This window comes from Gossypium hirsutum, chromosome A01 (assembly GCF_007990345.1).
Source record: "Gossypium hirsutum isolate 1008001.06 chromosome A01, Gossypium_hirsutum_v2.1, whole genome shotgun sequence".
NCBI classification, from domain to species: domain Eukaryota; kingdom Viridiplantae; phylum Streptophyta; class Magnoliopsida; order Malvales; family Malvaceae; genus Gossypium; species Gossypium hirsutum.
The window spans coordinates 25,370,821-25,386,478 of record NC_053424.1 but is presented as its reverse complement, the minus strand read 5'-3'; the positions used below and the strand labels follow the sequence as shown (position 1 = coordinate 25,386,478).

The window sequence follows — 15,658 nt, the reverse complement described above, 5'->3', positions numbered from 1 at the left end:
GTGCGATGAATGCTCATTTGGTTGTGTCCGATGATGGTTTAGTTTTAGCCGAATTAAAGGCAAGACCGTTATTCATTCAACAGATTATCGAAGCTCAGAAGATTTGATAATAAGATTTTAGCAAAACGAGCTTAGTGTAATTTAGATTCTGATTTAAAATTTAGAGTTGATAAAGATGATTGTCTGAGATTTCGAGATCGAATTTGTGTTTCGAGAAATCCAGAGTTGGTTCAGATGATTTTGAACGAAGCTCACAATAGTCGGTTATATGTACATTTGGGTAATACGAAAATGTATAATGATTTGAAACAACATTACTGGTGGACTGGAATGAAAAGAGATATCTTCGAATTTGTTTCGAAATGTTTGATCTGTCAGCAAGTTAAAGCTGAACAAGTGTCGTTAGGTTTGTTACAGCCGATTATGGTTCCGGAATAGAAATGGGATAGAGTGACAATGGACTTTGTTTCGGGTTTACCCTTATCTCCAAGAAAGAAAGATGTAATCTGGGTTATAGTTGATCGATTGACGAAAGCAGCTCATTTTATTCCGGTATGATCCGATTACTCGCTTGATAAGTTAGCTAAGTTATAAATTTTTGATGTTGTAAGATTGCATGGAGTACCTTTGTCTATTGTGCCAAATAGAGATCCGAGATTCACTTCGCAATTCTGGAAGAAGTTGCAAGAGGCTTTAGGTACGAAATTTCATTTCAGTACTGCTTTTCACCCGCAGACGGATGGTCAATCTGAGTGGATTATTCAAATACTCGAGGATATGTTGAGATGTTGTATTCTTGGGTTTGAAGGTACGTAAGAATAGTATTTGCCTTTGATTGAATTTGCTTATGATAATAGTTTTCAATCCAGCATTAAAATGGCACCGTACGAAGCTTATATGGTTACAAATGCCGTAAACCTTTGTGTTGGACTAAGCTCAGTGAAAATAAGATACGCGAGGTTGATTTGATTAAAGAGACTGAACAGAAAGTAAAAGTGATTCGAGATAGTTTGAAAGTAGCTTCTGATCATTAGAAATCTTACGCAGATTTAAAAAGACATTGAATTTGAGATCGGTGACTAAGTGTTTTTGAAAGTCTCACCGTGGAAGAAAGTACTATGATTTGGCAGAAAAGGAAAATTGAGTTGGAGGTTTATTGGGCTGTATGAGATTATCGAGTGTATAGGACCGGTTGCATATAGATTGTTGTTTCCACCAGAGTTAGAAAAGATTCATGATGTGTTTCATGTATCGATGCTTCTACAATACAGATCTGATCCTTCGCATGTAATTTCTCAGTCTGAGATTGAGATTCAGTTTGATATGACCTACGAAGAAAAACCGGTCTGTGTCTTAGCTCGTGAGGTTAAAGAACTGCGAAATAAGAAAATTACGTTAGTAAAAGTAATGTGGCATCGACGTGGTGTTGAAGAGGCTACGTGGTAGCCTAAAGATGTTATAAGACAACAATATCTGAATCTGGTCAATGGTAAGATTTTCAGGGATGAAAATCCCTAAAGGCGAAGAATTGTAGCAGTCTGGTTTAAACCCTATTGGAATAGTGGTTTTGGGACCAAAAATTCGAGTCAAAAAATTATTTTAATATTATTTTCTGTGTTTATAAAATTTAAATTAGCATGTGTGAAAGTTTTGTATGAAAATTCGATCATTTGTGTGCTTAATTTGTGAAAAGGACCTAATCGCGTAAAATGTAAAAGTTGCTTGCTAATTGTTAAAAGTGTCTATTTGCTATGTCTTTATACTTGAGAGATCCTTATGTTGTAAATGGACCATTAACATTGTTAATGGACTTTTATGGACAACAATTATAAGCTTTTATTATTATTTCATTAAGGTTAAAAATGGTATTTGATAATTTATGTTAATATTAATAAAAGAAAATATGTTAATGGATGATTCATTCATCCTTATTGCCGAAAATCACAAGAAAAAGAAAGAAAATAAGCTTTTTAGGGTTCGGCCAAGCAAATTTTTGATTGAGGTATGTGTTTTGTTCTGTTTTTGATAATTTCTACGTTTTTGTAATCGTTGCTTTGTATACTATCAAGCCCATGTCTCAATTTTTGATTTTTTTTGATGATTTTGAGTTGAGCCATTAATGAAATTATAAGGTTTGTGAAGTTAGTTGTTGGTAAATGAAAGATATGTTTTGGGTTAACATATTTTGTATTTGAATTTTTGAAGAATTTGAGTAATTTGGGCTAAATTGTGAAATTTGTAAATTAAGGGACTAAAATGTGAAATAAATGAAAATATGAACATGTATGAATACTATGAGAATTTGGCCTAACGTGGGTATATGCAAATTTTGTGTATTTTTTAATTTTTGTGATTAGGGACTAAATTGTCAAAATGTGAAAATGTGAGGGCTAATTTGTAAGATGCTCTAAATGTGTGTTTGTGGATTGATTTGAATGATTTGGTGAATAAAAGAGTTAAATTTGAATTTATATAGATTAAGAACTAAAGAAAACGAAATTAGATCAAGGAAAGTCGAAATTCGTCGAGTAACCAATTCCATCTATCCAAATCCGTACGAGGTAAGTCTATATACAGATAAATATGTTATAAATTGAATTATTATCTATTATATGCTATTCAACTATGATGAATGAATATATGAGTTGAGAAGAATGAGACATTAGAGAAAGTATCGACAAAGTTGCGACGTCCGAAAAGCTCCATACGAACCTTAGGAATAGCTAGGATACATATATCATGACATAGGATCCGATATGTGTTATCGTGTAAGACCATGTCTAGGACGTTGGCATTGACTTATGATTTACGTGTAAGACCACGTTTGGGACGTTGACATCATATTTGATTTCGTGTAAGACCTTGTCTGGGACAGTGGCATCGATGTTTGATTACATGTAAGACCACGTCTGGGACGTTAGCATTGTACGAGATTTCTGAGTTATCCGTGTATCCTTATGATTTCAAACAGTTCAACGGGCATTCCGAGAAAATAATTGATTATGTGAATTTGCATTCGACTCAGGTACGTTTGAATTGTATACTATGTTTTAGAATGAAAGGTAAGTATATGTACCTTGGTGAATATATGATATAAGTATGAGTTGCTATGAGAATGAGTTATGATATGTATATGTAAATCATGTTCGAATGAAATGTAAGAGATATATGGCTATGTGAATGTGTTTACCTTAAATTATATGAATGAATTGATGTTATTTGTTAAGTTTATTTGTATATGGCTTATTGAGATTTTGAAAGCTTACTCTGTGTGCTTTTCAACTATTTCATAGATATTGAAGCTACTGAGAGCTCGGGGATTGTTGAGGATCATTACCACACTACCGAACTCTATTTTGGTACCTTGTGAAAATGTATATATTGAAGTATGGCATGTATAGGTTAAAATATTTTGGTTATGTTTTGTGATTTTTATATCTAGCCATGTGATATGGCTTGGTTATAGATGAGATTATGAATGAATTTAGTATATGCTTGTGTTCATAAATGGTATGTTTTGATATGCTTCTATGGCCTAGTGAAATGGTCAATTTTGGTAAGTTTGGTATGTGCAAAATTGTGAAATTGGTAAGTTTATAGCATGTGAATGAATGAGGTGAATTGGAGTTATGAAATATATGTTTCAATATGACTTTGGCTTATGATTTGATATAATTGAGTATAGTTTATGGGCTTGAATTTGGTTGATAATAATATAGCATGAATGATGTATGTTTTGGTACTAAAATTGGCTGAAATTATAGTGCAAATGTGATTGGTTTAATGCTTGTAGGTTTGACCCAAATTGGGCGGCAAATTGGCTTTTCAAATGGCCTATTTTTGTCCACACGGGCAGAGACACGGGCATATGTCTCAGTCGTGTGCGACACAGGGTCATGTTGCATGACTCTGTGTCCCTTGGGGTACCCTGCGATTTTAAGTCAGTCTTGAGCACAGCCAAGGTACACGAGCGTGTGGTTAGCCGTGTGACCCAAGTCAGTTTCGACCACTGCCAAGACAGACGGGCATGTCTTGTGGCCATGTGATTAAGTCAGTATGTATGCCCTATTTTGACATGGCCTAGACACACGGGCGTGTCTAAAACCGTTTTAGGCACACTACCTGTTCACATGGACGTGTGACCTGTACAACTTTGAAAAATGTTTAAGATTTGAAAAATTTTGTATGAGCTCGGTTTAGTCCCAACCCCTTTCTAAAGAATGTTTCAGGTTCGATGACCTAAATAAGGGACATTATGTTGATGTTTGACTTTTGATGCTATGATGTTTGTGAAATGAATGCTAAATGTTCTGATTTGTCTAGTAACACCTTTAACCCTAGTCTGGCGACGGATACGGGTTAGGGGTGTTACAAAACTGGAGCTTCAGTCAACATTTTCTTCAATTTTTCAAAACTTTTTTGATACTGATCATCCCAGACAAACTCAGCATTCTTTTGCAACAACTTCGTCATTAGTAAAACTATCTTCGAAAATTCATTTACAAATCTTCGATAATAGCCAGCCAATCCAAGGACACTACGAACCTCTGACACATTCTTTTGTGTTTTCCACTGAACAATTGCTTCAATCTTCTTTGGATCAACTCTTATCCCATCTGCTCAAACAACATGCCCTAAGAATACAACCTCTGATAAACATAAATCACATTTACTAAGCTTCTCGTATAACTGTTTCTCCTATAATATTTTCAAAACAATTCTGAGATGTTGCTCATGTTCAGATTCGGACTTCGAATAGACCAGAATATCATCAATGAAAACTACCACAAACTAATCCAAATACGGTTGGAAAATACGGTTCATAAGATCCATAAATGCGGCTGGAGCATTTCTCAATCCAAATAGCATCATTAAAAATTCAGAATGTCCATACCATGTTCGGAATGTTGTCTTCGGTACATTACTTTCTTTCACCTTCAGCTGATAATAACCCGATCTCAAATCAATCTTTGAAAAGACTGAAACTCCTTTTAACTGGTCAAATAAATCATCAATTAGAGGGTATCAATTCTTAATCGTCACCTTTTTCAATTACTGACATAAATACATAGTCGCATTGAATCGTCCTTCTTTCTGACAAAAAGTATTGGAGCTCCCCAAGATGAAATACTAGGACATATAAAGTCACGATCCAATAAGTCTTGTAATTGCACCTTCAATTCCTTTAACTTTGTAGGTGACATACGATACGAGGGTATAGATACCGGAGTTGTACCAGGATATACTTCATTTACAAATTCAACCTCCTAATCTGGTGGTAATCCCAGTAATTCTTCAGGAAATACATCAGGAAATTCACAAATAGTTCGAATTTTACTGCATTGACTTTCACAGAATCTGAATTAATAACATAAATCAAAAAAGCTGCACAACCCTGATGATGAAGTTTATTAGCCTGAATTGTTGAAATAACACGGGTTGATTCACTAGTTCGAATGCCATTCACCTCAATCTTATCCCCATTTTCACTCTGAACAATAAACTTCTTTTTACGACAATCTAATATCATATTGTGCTCTGAAAGCCAATCCATTCCCAGAATCATATCAAAATCACCAAATGGCATTATTAAAAAATCAACAGGGAAGATTATGTTTTGTATCATTAATGGACATCTCCTACACACCTGATCCACTAGCAAAGATTGCCCCAATGGACTGGACACCACTATTGATACTCTAGACATCTCATATTTTAAATTCTCTGACTCAACCAATTTTGTGTTAACATATGAGTGTGAAGATCCTGGATCTAGTAAAGCATAAATAGGTTTTGAATGCAATAAAAATATACCTGTCACCACATCATTTGCATCATCCTCTTCACGAGTCCGTACAATATCTACTCTGTAACACCTTAAACCCGGCCTAGACGTTATGGCCGAATCTGGCATGTCACATCGAAGTGTTTTTCGAAAATTGATAAATCAATATCATATATGTGGCTAAGCCACCAGTATCAGTAAATATGGCATAGCCTCCAGTAACAGTAAATGTGACATAGTCACCAGTACAGAACTTCCTTCGTATCAAAATCCCTACCCATGCAGTATGTCGTGTCATAAATATTATGTGTACGCAAAGTCATACTCAATACAATCATATATGTAAATCATAAGCATATCATTCATACGGAACATAAGGGCATAACTGACATTTTACCATACAGGGGTATTATGGTCATTTTACCCTACAGGGGCATTACAGTCATTTTACCCTACAGGGGCATTACGGTCATTTTACCCTACAGGGGCATTACAGTCATTTTACCCTACAGGGGCATTACGGTCATTTTACTCTACAGGGCCATTATGGTTATTTTACTCTACAGGGGCATTACGGTTATATAACGACCTCTCTGAAGGTCTACAGTCGCCTCGAGCGACACAGACAACCTAAATGATCATATCGGTGCAAGTGGGCCTAAGACCCAATACTCGGCCCAAGTGGGCCCACACGCTCATGTGGCCCATTTAGCCCAAATTTAGATACGACTATGTGTACACCATAGCCTGGTTCATTAATAGTCAATTACCGCAGATTTTATCCGTGTGGGCCCACGAGCCCATTGGGCCCACACGGCCCATTTCGGCCCATTGAGGCCCAAAATAACCTAAGTCATGTGCGCGACATGACAAGTCCAACTACTTCTCGCTTAACAGCGAAATTTATCCACGTGCGCCCACGAGCCCATTGGGCCCATTTCGTGGCTCAAGTGGCCCACTACGGCCTAAGCCCATGAATTCGTTCATGGTGGCCTTACTCGTCGTACGCCCACGTTTTGTGAGCTCGGTTCACCACACGTGCGATCACACGCTCGTGTGGCGTCATACGCTATATTTCCAGCTTTTCGACATTTTTCCGATCTACAGTCATAGTAGAGTAAACAACACACACATTTTCGGCTTTTCAGCCGGTTATCAAAACAAGGCATACGGTTACACACTTTCTTACAAAAACGTGTGAAGGATCCGCAAGTACTCCAACCTACATTCATCCCAAACATTCAATCAATCATTCACTTATTAGGGTTCATAGGCTCTTAATCCCCAAATCAATAATACTATCTACCTCAATTGAAAAAATCACGACCTGTTCTACAAAATCATAGTAGACTAAAACCGATCTCACTTTACTTGCCGATAATCTGCGATATTAAAAGATCTTACTAGGTGAGATTTCTTAGGATTACGACATAAATCTCACAGAGATATAGGGGCATTCAGTCTATGCTCAAATAATAAGAAAGGTAATGCTCTTACCTTAATAAAATAATGGATGAAAGGGGTTTGACGACCTGAGTACTTCTGCACTTCACCACTCCTTAGGAATACCTAAAACCCCACGATCATGTCTTGTTGAGAACTCTTGTAGAACTGGAATAGAGAGGGAGAGATGGGACAAGGAATGTTCGACCAACTCAAAACAAGAAGAAATCAAAATATCGAGAGGAAAGGAGAATAGAAAATGGAGAAAAAGATAGGGAGAAAAGAGACTAAAATCGGTTAAGAAAATGAAAGGTAAGAAAGGTGAAAGAAGGAGAGCAGTCAACAGAGGTTAAGAGAGGTATTCGGCAATACACATGACTTTACCCAAATGGTCCACTCGACAATGCCAGCAACCAAAATGGAAACCAAAATAAGAGACTACTTTCGGCACTTCAGTTCATAACAAAATCGGAAAAAAGGAAGGATTCCCTAAAAAAAGTGACCAAAACTGAACAAAAGAGAGTGGCAAAACTAGCTTAGCCGAATTTCTACACCCCTAATGCCCATTTCGGCACATTTCCCTCTACTCATCAAACTCCTAACTTTTCTCCACAAAACCCTCCCCAATCTTCTCTTTGAATCTCTCCCCTTATCGCTCCACAAATCACTCCAACCACTCCTCCATGACCATTTCAACTTAGAGTCCCAAACCAACTCCAATACTAGCCGTCCATTTAGCAAAATAAACATCCATCATAATACTATGGCGACACTCGAACCGCTAACCACATGCACACTCCTAACGCCTCATTGCCACTTGACCACATGCTTCTTTGTGCCATTTTTTAACCTTAATTAATTAAAAGGCTTACTACCTAACATTCATGGTTTTATTCACTTAAAACCAAAAATTTTGCTAAAGCCCAAGTTTGAACCCAAGACTTCTCCAACACTTCTCAAGACCTTTAACCACTGAAGCAAGCCTTCATTTATGTCACTTCATGTACAACAATTATTCACATGCCGACTTCCAAACGCTCCCCAAGTCCAAGGCCCATTTCTTCTAGGCCCAAAATTCAGGGCGTTACATGCTCGAGCTGGTACTCTGGCTTCTGATTGTTGAGTAGCAACATCACTTTCTTTTCTAGCACCACCCCTAGAAAATGAACCATTTCGACTTGCTCCACGACCTCTAGAAGTAGGAACAGATCTCTGAGAAATACTAGGTGTAAAATTCTCATTCTTCAGACAATCTCTAATAAAATGCTCTGTAAACCCACAACAAAAATAGCCTCGAGTTAATCTCCAACATTTACTTTGATACTTTTACCCACAATGTTCACAATTCAGAATTTCAATATTTTGAGATGGACCTCTTACACTACCAGTAGAGACTGTCAACTATCTTTCACGATTTCTATCACATTTGTCTGATTTAAAGCTTGATCTCCAACTACCACGAGATTCTTTTGATGTTTTAGGTTGCGGGTTTGAACTAGTAGCTCCAATACATTTTCCATTCAGACGATTATTCTCAGTCTTTTTATTAAAACCCAATACTTGCTCAACCATTTTTACCCTCTCAACTAAATCTACAAATTTAGTGATTCTGTGCGATACCAATTACACTTGTAGTTCATCATGTAAACCCTATAAAAATCGCTTGCAACTGTCAGCTTCTATTGGCACAAATTCAACTGCATATCTACTGAGTCGTGAAAATTCCCGTTCATAAACAACTACCGACATCTCACCTTGTTTTAACATCAAAAACTCCTATTTTCGGTCTTCTATATACAACTCACCCACATACTTCTTTTGAAATTCTCTTTGAAAGAAATCCCAATTTACCTGTTCTATTCTGCATGTACATGTCGTGCAACTAATTCCTACCAAACATATACTTCTCCTTGCAGTAGAGAAACAACACATAATAAACTTTCTTATAGAGTACATTCAAGTTGCTGCAGAATTCTTTTTGTAGCTTCAATCTAATTTTCAGCTGTAGAAAGATCGACTCCTTTCAAACCCAGAAATTCAGTTGCACCATACTTATGTAATTCTTCAATTGGAGCCCGACAGATAGTAGGAGTAGATGTCGTAGCAGATGCAGTTTCTGCTAATCGCTAAAGAGCATCAGCAATAACTTTAAGTAGTTATGAATTATCCCTTTCTCTAACATTACCTCGCTCGACATTAGGTGGTTGACTACCTACTGGGTTAACACTCAATATTGCCGACTCAATTTTATCTAATTCACAAGACTCTTCATCACCAGTATCCATTTCTTGATCAATATCATCAATATATTCATCTGACATTTTCAACTATAAAACGAAAATAAACAATATATATAGCAGCATCCAAATCCCGACTTAATTTGACTCAATTATGACATGCACCTTTAGACTCAATTTCAAGCTTGACTTAGTTCGAGAAAAGGCTAAACCTGTAAAGCTCTGATACCACTAAATGTAACACTCCTTAACTCTTATCCGTCACTGGAATCGGGTTACGGAGCATTACCGGACTTTTCAGATCAAATACAGACTTTTACATAATTAACCATACAAAAATATCATAACTCAATCGTATCGTCCCTTTTATGAGCCCTCGAAGCCCAAAACACATGTTACAAAAAAATTGGGACTTAATCGTGTATGTTAGAAATTTTTCGTGAAATTTCAAAAATTTTTCTAGATATAGGGCATACATGCCCATGTGGTCAAGGGACACGCCTGTGTGTCTCCCATGCCACAAGTCATGTCCGACCCCGTGTAACTCTATGACTTATGTCATACGGCCAGCCACACGCCCTTGTGCTAGGCCGTGTGTCTCACACGGCTGAGACACATGACCGTGTCTTTGCTAGTGTGTAATTACCTGAGCATTCTGTTTTGAAAGTTTAAAGTTGTAGAGGACACACGACCAAACCACACACCCATGTGTTAGCCGTGTGTCTCACACGGTCCAGTCCCATGCCCGTGTGTCTCGCTGTGTGGACTCAAATTGAACCTTATACATTAAGTTGTCCCTTCCCTGCAAACTTAAACCCCAAGCAATTCAAAAATCAATCATTCAACCACTTCAAAACACATTCAAATACATCTAAAACATGTCAAGACAACCAACCTAGTTGCCTAATCAAATGTATCCTCCAGGATACCTTAATATTTTATCAAAGAATTTCAATAAGACACTATCTAAACCAATCTCAAATTCATGCCAAATTTCAATCGCAACTTACTTATACCATATTCATATATACCTTAACTTAACATACCATATCATAATATCATCACAACACATATAATCTATCATTATCAACTTAGAAAATCATTTACAACTATTCCACAAAGTGATATACACTTAGACATCCTAAGTACATGCCATTACCGAAAAGAAACATACTACACCACGTTTGAGTTTGGGATCTCGGATAGATACTGAATCGGCAATTAACTTTAACACCTAACCTTCGTACGAAAAAAAACCTACGCTTAGTATGAATTCAGTGGTATTTCTATAATTCAAATGCTTAAAAGTAGAGTAATATAATATTCACATTTAAACATACATTAATAATAATCAATCAATTGATCAATTTATTCATAATACATTTAATTCTCATCAATTGCTATCCCAGATAGCTTTTCACATTATCAACACATTTTACTTAAACCATAATATCGATCATTCATATTCAATTCACAAATATTTGTTCCATGTGTCTCTATCCATTTCTCATTTCACAATTCAATATCAATCATAACACTATTTATTTCAATAACCCCTATTAACATGACTCGGACTCGGACGGATACACGGATCCAACCAAAACACACTAGTTTGGCACCTAGTGCCTCATCGGATAATTCGAAGTAATAATTTGACACTCAGTGTCTCATCGGCTAAACCAAAGTAAATTGGCACCAGTGCCTCATCGAATTAATTCGAAGTAATAATGTGACACCCAGTGCCTCATCGACTCGAAGTTGAAGTATCCTTGAACTCTTCCAATACTATGGCATGCCATCTATATCCGGCTCATCCCGATACCATTAATAGGGTGTCAATTCACTTTTCATATACAATCAATATTTACATCAATCACAAATTCACATAATCTCAATTCCATATCAAGATAATAACAAATAACACTCACCTCAATTACTTACCATAAACATTAAATTAAAATACAACAAATAATAATTACTAGATTCAGATTATAGAAATACGAATCGTAATTTTCGAGCTACTCCTCGTTAACTTTATCTTTTCCTTTCTTAACCGAGGTCTCCGGCACAACGTTAGCTACGTAATTGAAACAATTGAAATTCATCAATACAATACAACTTCACATTGAATATTCCAATTTGTATTCAAATTTTACCTAAATTCCAATTTAGTCCCTAAACCAAGACTAACTCTATTTCTTTACAACTAATTCCATATTTTCATTCAATTTTTACTTTAAACAAAATTCAACTCTCTAATTTCATTTAAATCCCTAAATTTTAAAATTTTCACAATTTAGCCCCTATTACTCAAAACTTATAATTTATTTTACAATTCAATCCCTTTTTCATTTTTAACTTAAAATTCTATTAATTTAGTCCCAAACCGAATTATCCAATGAGGCATTGGGTGCCAAACCGAATTAACTAAATTCAATAATTTCTAAAATTTTAACATAAATCAAGTAGTATTTTATACTAGAATTCTAAAAACATAAAAATTACAAGAAAATGGACTAAATTGACTTACCAATTGAGCTTTGAACCTTAAAACCCTAATTTTCTCATTCTTTTTCTTTTTCTTTTTCTTTCTCCCTTTTCTTCTCTGTCCGTTCTTCTTATTTCTTTTTCTATTCACTTTATTCTTTATTTTGTTTAATTATAATAATATAATATAATAATATTAATATATTTACTTAAATAATAAGTAAGTTTTAATTTATTATTAAATATATGTATATTATTTACAAAAATGGAATTATTTCACCACACACTTGTTATATAAGGATTAATTGCTTATTTAATCCTTCCCTTTTCCTTTAATCAATAATTAAACTTTCACCCTTTATTCAATTTAATCCTTAGACCTAATTACCCTTAATTTAAGTTAATTCACCTAACTAAAACCTAATTAACCACACAATTAGCTTTGTAAATATTTTTAATAAATAATTATGAATCTGTTTTATGAAAACGGAGACCCAAAAGTACACTTCCCGGTACTCGTGACTATCGGGTCGTTACATCAGTTGATTGTTCACATTTTCATTTTGCAAGGTTTCAAAACAGGCATAGTGTAAGTATTGCTTTCTTGAGTTTTGGATCAATTTTTATTCGATTCTTGCGATGTCGTTATGATTGAATCCTTATAGGTTTTGTGTGTATGTGATATTGAGTTTCAGATCGGTATAGTGGTGGTGAATCGGTCGTTCAGTGGTTCTTTGAAATTGTATATAAGGTGTGATTTCTTAAACACTTGTAATTGAGGGTGAATTTTTGTGACTTTGTATCGGGTTTGGGGGTGGTTTTTGAACCACACAAACGTGTGCCGCACACAGGAGGTGCATACGGTTGTGTGTCTCTATAAAAGTTAGGTTAGTTTTGTTGTTACATGATCTGAGCTGGGTCACACGGGCTGGCCATATGGCTGTGTGACCTCTGCTGGAAAATTTTTTGATCGCACACGAGCGTGTCTCTCAGCCACATGACCGTGTATAGCAGTCACACAAGCATGTCGTTCAGCCACATGACCATGTCTTCTCTGCACCTGAATTGATAGTAAGTTACACAGTCCGTTCATATGGTCGTGTACCTCAGTCACACGGGTGTGTCTCTCAACCACACGGCTATGTATCTCAGTTACACGGGCGTGTTTTTCAGTCACATAACCGTGTATCCTGTCACATGGTCTGGACTTTCCCATATTGCTGGCCATACTGCCGTTTCGTCCTATCGTAAAGTTTTTATCACCTATTTTCAAATTGACTCATTTTGGCTCCCAAGTAATCCTTTGCTTATTTAGGCCTCCGTAGGAGTGTTTTGGGACACTTCTTCTGTTTGGAGAAAGTCTATAAAGGGAGTTTTAAAGGTTGAAATTATTATTGTATGTGTATTCATAAGTATAATTTTGTTAGACACATAAATGTTTAGATGATGAGTTATGTTAATGTGGAATATGGTATGATTGGATGTGATAAATGAAAATGGTGTACATTATTGTTTCCGTTATTTTATATATAAATATGAGTATGTCAGATTCTGATTCTTCATATCTGAATTGCTTACCAATATGTCATTGATTATGGAAATTGAGGACAAGCATATCCAAATCTTTAATTCTGTATTCATGAGATAGTTTGTGTCTGCATTTGGGGTTGGGATTTGTTTTTGAAAAGAAGGAAGTATGATTTGGTAGTTTTACTACATTCTTATATTTTAGCGACTTCAAGTGGCAAAAGACCACATTAAGGTGTGTTCTGGTTGGATGAGTCCACCATAACCCAATATTGGTGTGTAGAGGTTGGAAAGGGACTAGCGTACCCTATTTGGTGTGTGTGTGATGTTTGGAGATGGTGTGTAGTGGTTGGATATGCATAATATTGTCTGCATTTGTTTTGCATTCGAGTATGTACTACATATTTGACTGTTTGTGGTATTAGTGTATTGAATCTCTTATTCAATGTGTATGGTTATCATGAATTACTTGAGATTTTTGTGTGTTTGGACATTTGTTTAACATTGCCTATTTACGATTGTTTTAGACTCACATTAAGCTTTCATAGCTCATTCTCTTAATTTTCCCTTCTTAGGTAATTCGCGAGGTTAGGTTCTGGACTTAGCGAATCGGAGGTCTCGGAGTTTTACATTTTTCTTAGTTTCGTTTAACAAGCTTTCCTTAAGATTCAGTAAATTATTTTTAATTGGTTTGTAAGTAAGATTATATAAATTGTGTTATGGGTTTTGATTTTAGACTCGTAAAATTATAGGTATTTTTTTTTTGAACTAAAATTGTGATTCCACGCATGGATTTTAGTTAACCGATATGTTTCTGTTATTAATAATCACATGGTTTTTTTTAAAAAAAATGTAATAACTTGTGGTTTTTCGATTAAAAGTAAAATGAAAAATTTTCCACTGATATGTTGATTTTGATATTTCAGCTTACAATATTCTTGAATCCGATTTGTTTGTCAAGGAAATATACAAATCTTAAAATTTGACTTTAAGCTATTTTTTACGACAATCAAATTTTTGTTTGTTAAACATAAGTTGAGCTCACTATGTGTTTCAATAAAATATGAGTAAAAGTGGTTTTCGAAATACATTTAAGAAATTTGATTAATATTTTTGTTGTGAGTCATTCTGGTAGCCAATGTGATGTTCAGGATCCTGTTGAAACTTCTGGTTTGGGTTTTGAGGTGTTACATTTACGAACTTAGTTTATGAAAATGAGATTCCAAAACCGCATTTTTTGACACCACTGGAAATCAGGTTATTACATGAATGATCTAGATATTTTAGTACAAGAGCAAGGTTGCCATACTGAGGTGTGATTGGACTTAAATCAGTTTTTGTATTGGGTTTAAATATAGTGGATTACCTCACTTAGTTAGGCTCCGTAAATGTAGGGAAATCGAACTACTAAACAACTTGTTTGTATTCTTCTCTTTTTGTTCTTGTCGCAGTACAAACTGCAGTTGCAGTTGGCATTGTAGCTAAATGGGGTTAGAAAAACTCGATTCGACTTGAAAAATCGAAAAAAATTGAATTTTGAGTTAAATAAATCGAGTGATTCGAGTCAACTTGAATTTTTTTTCAAATTTCAAAGTTCAAATCGAGTTTAATTTTTGAATTCGAATAACTCGAATAAACTAAATATCAAACTATAATATTTTACATTTTTACCTCAAACTCTCCAACCTTTTTACTTTCTCCCAATACTTTTACTCCCTCCTCCTTTCCCAGAAAAACTTTTACTCCCCTCCCATCCCACCCTCATCTACCCTAAACCCACCCCCCAAATTTTTTTAATATTTTCTCCCTATTTACTTTCCCCCCAAAATTTTACTCTCCCAACCCTCAAAATTTTTTATTTCCCCCCTAAATATTTACTTTTCACCTTTTACCCCCAAATAAAAAATCATCTTAAAAAATTCCTAAACCTAAATAGTAATAATTTTATTTATATCTTTGATCAAAATTTTTATTTATTCATATCTACTATTATATTATTAAATTAAATTTCACATCTTGTACTATTTATATTATTGAATTGTTTAATCATATTAAATTTTTATAAATTTTTTTTAAAATTGAATTATTAATGATGCCATAAAATATTCGTGTTAAAATTTTAGGTTGGTATCAATTTCACGTTTTATCTTTAGGATAAATTTTATTAAAAAATCACATT

The 15,658-nt window shown here is 35.0% G+C and overlaps 1 pseudogene; it reads right to left on the bottom strand.

The window, feature by feature from the left end:
* Positions 1 to 9,219: 9,219 nt before the first annotated feature.
* LOC121211319 (protein LIKE COV 1-like) overlaps positions 9,220 to 15,658 on the bottom strand; it is a 33,413-nt pseudogene continuing 26,974 nt past the window's right edge.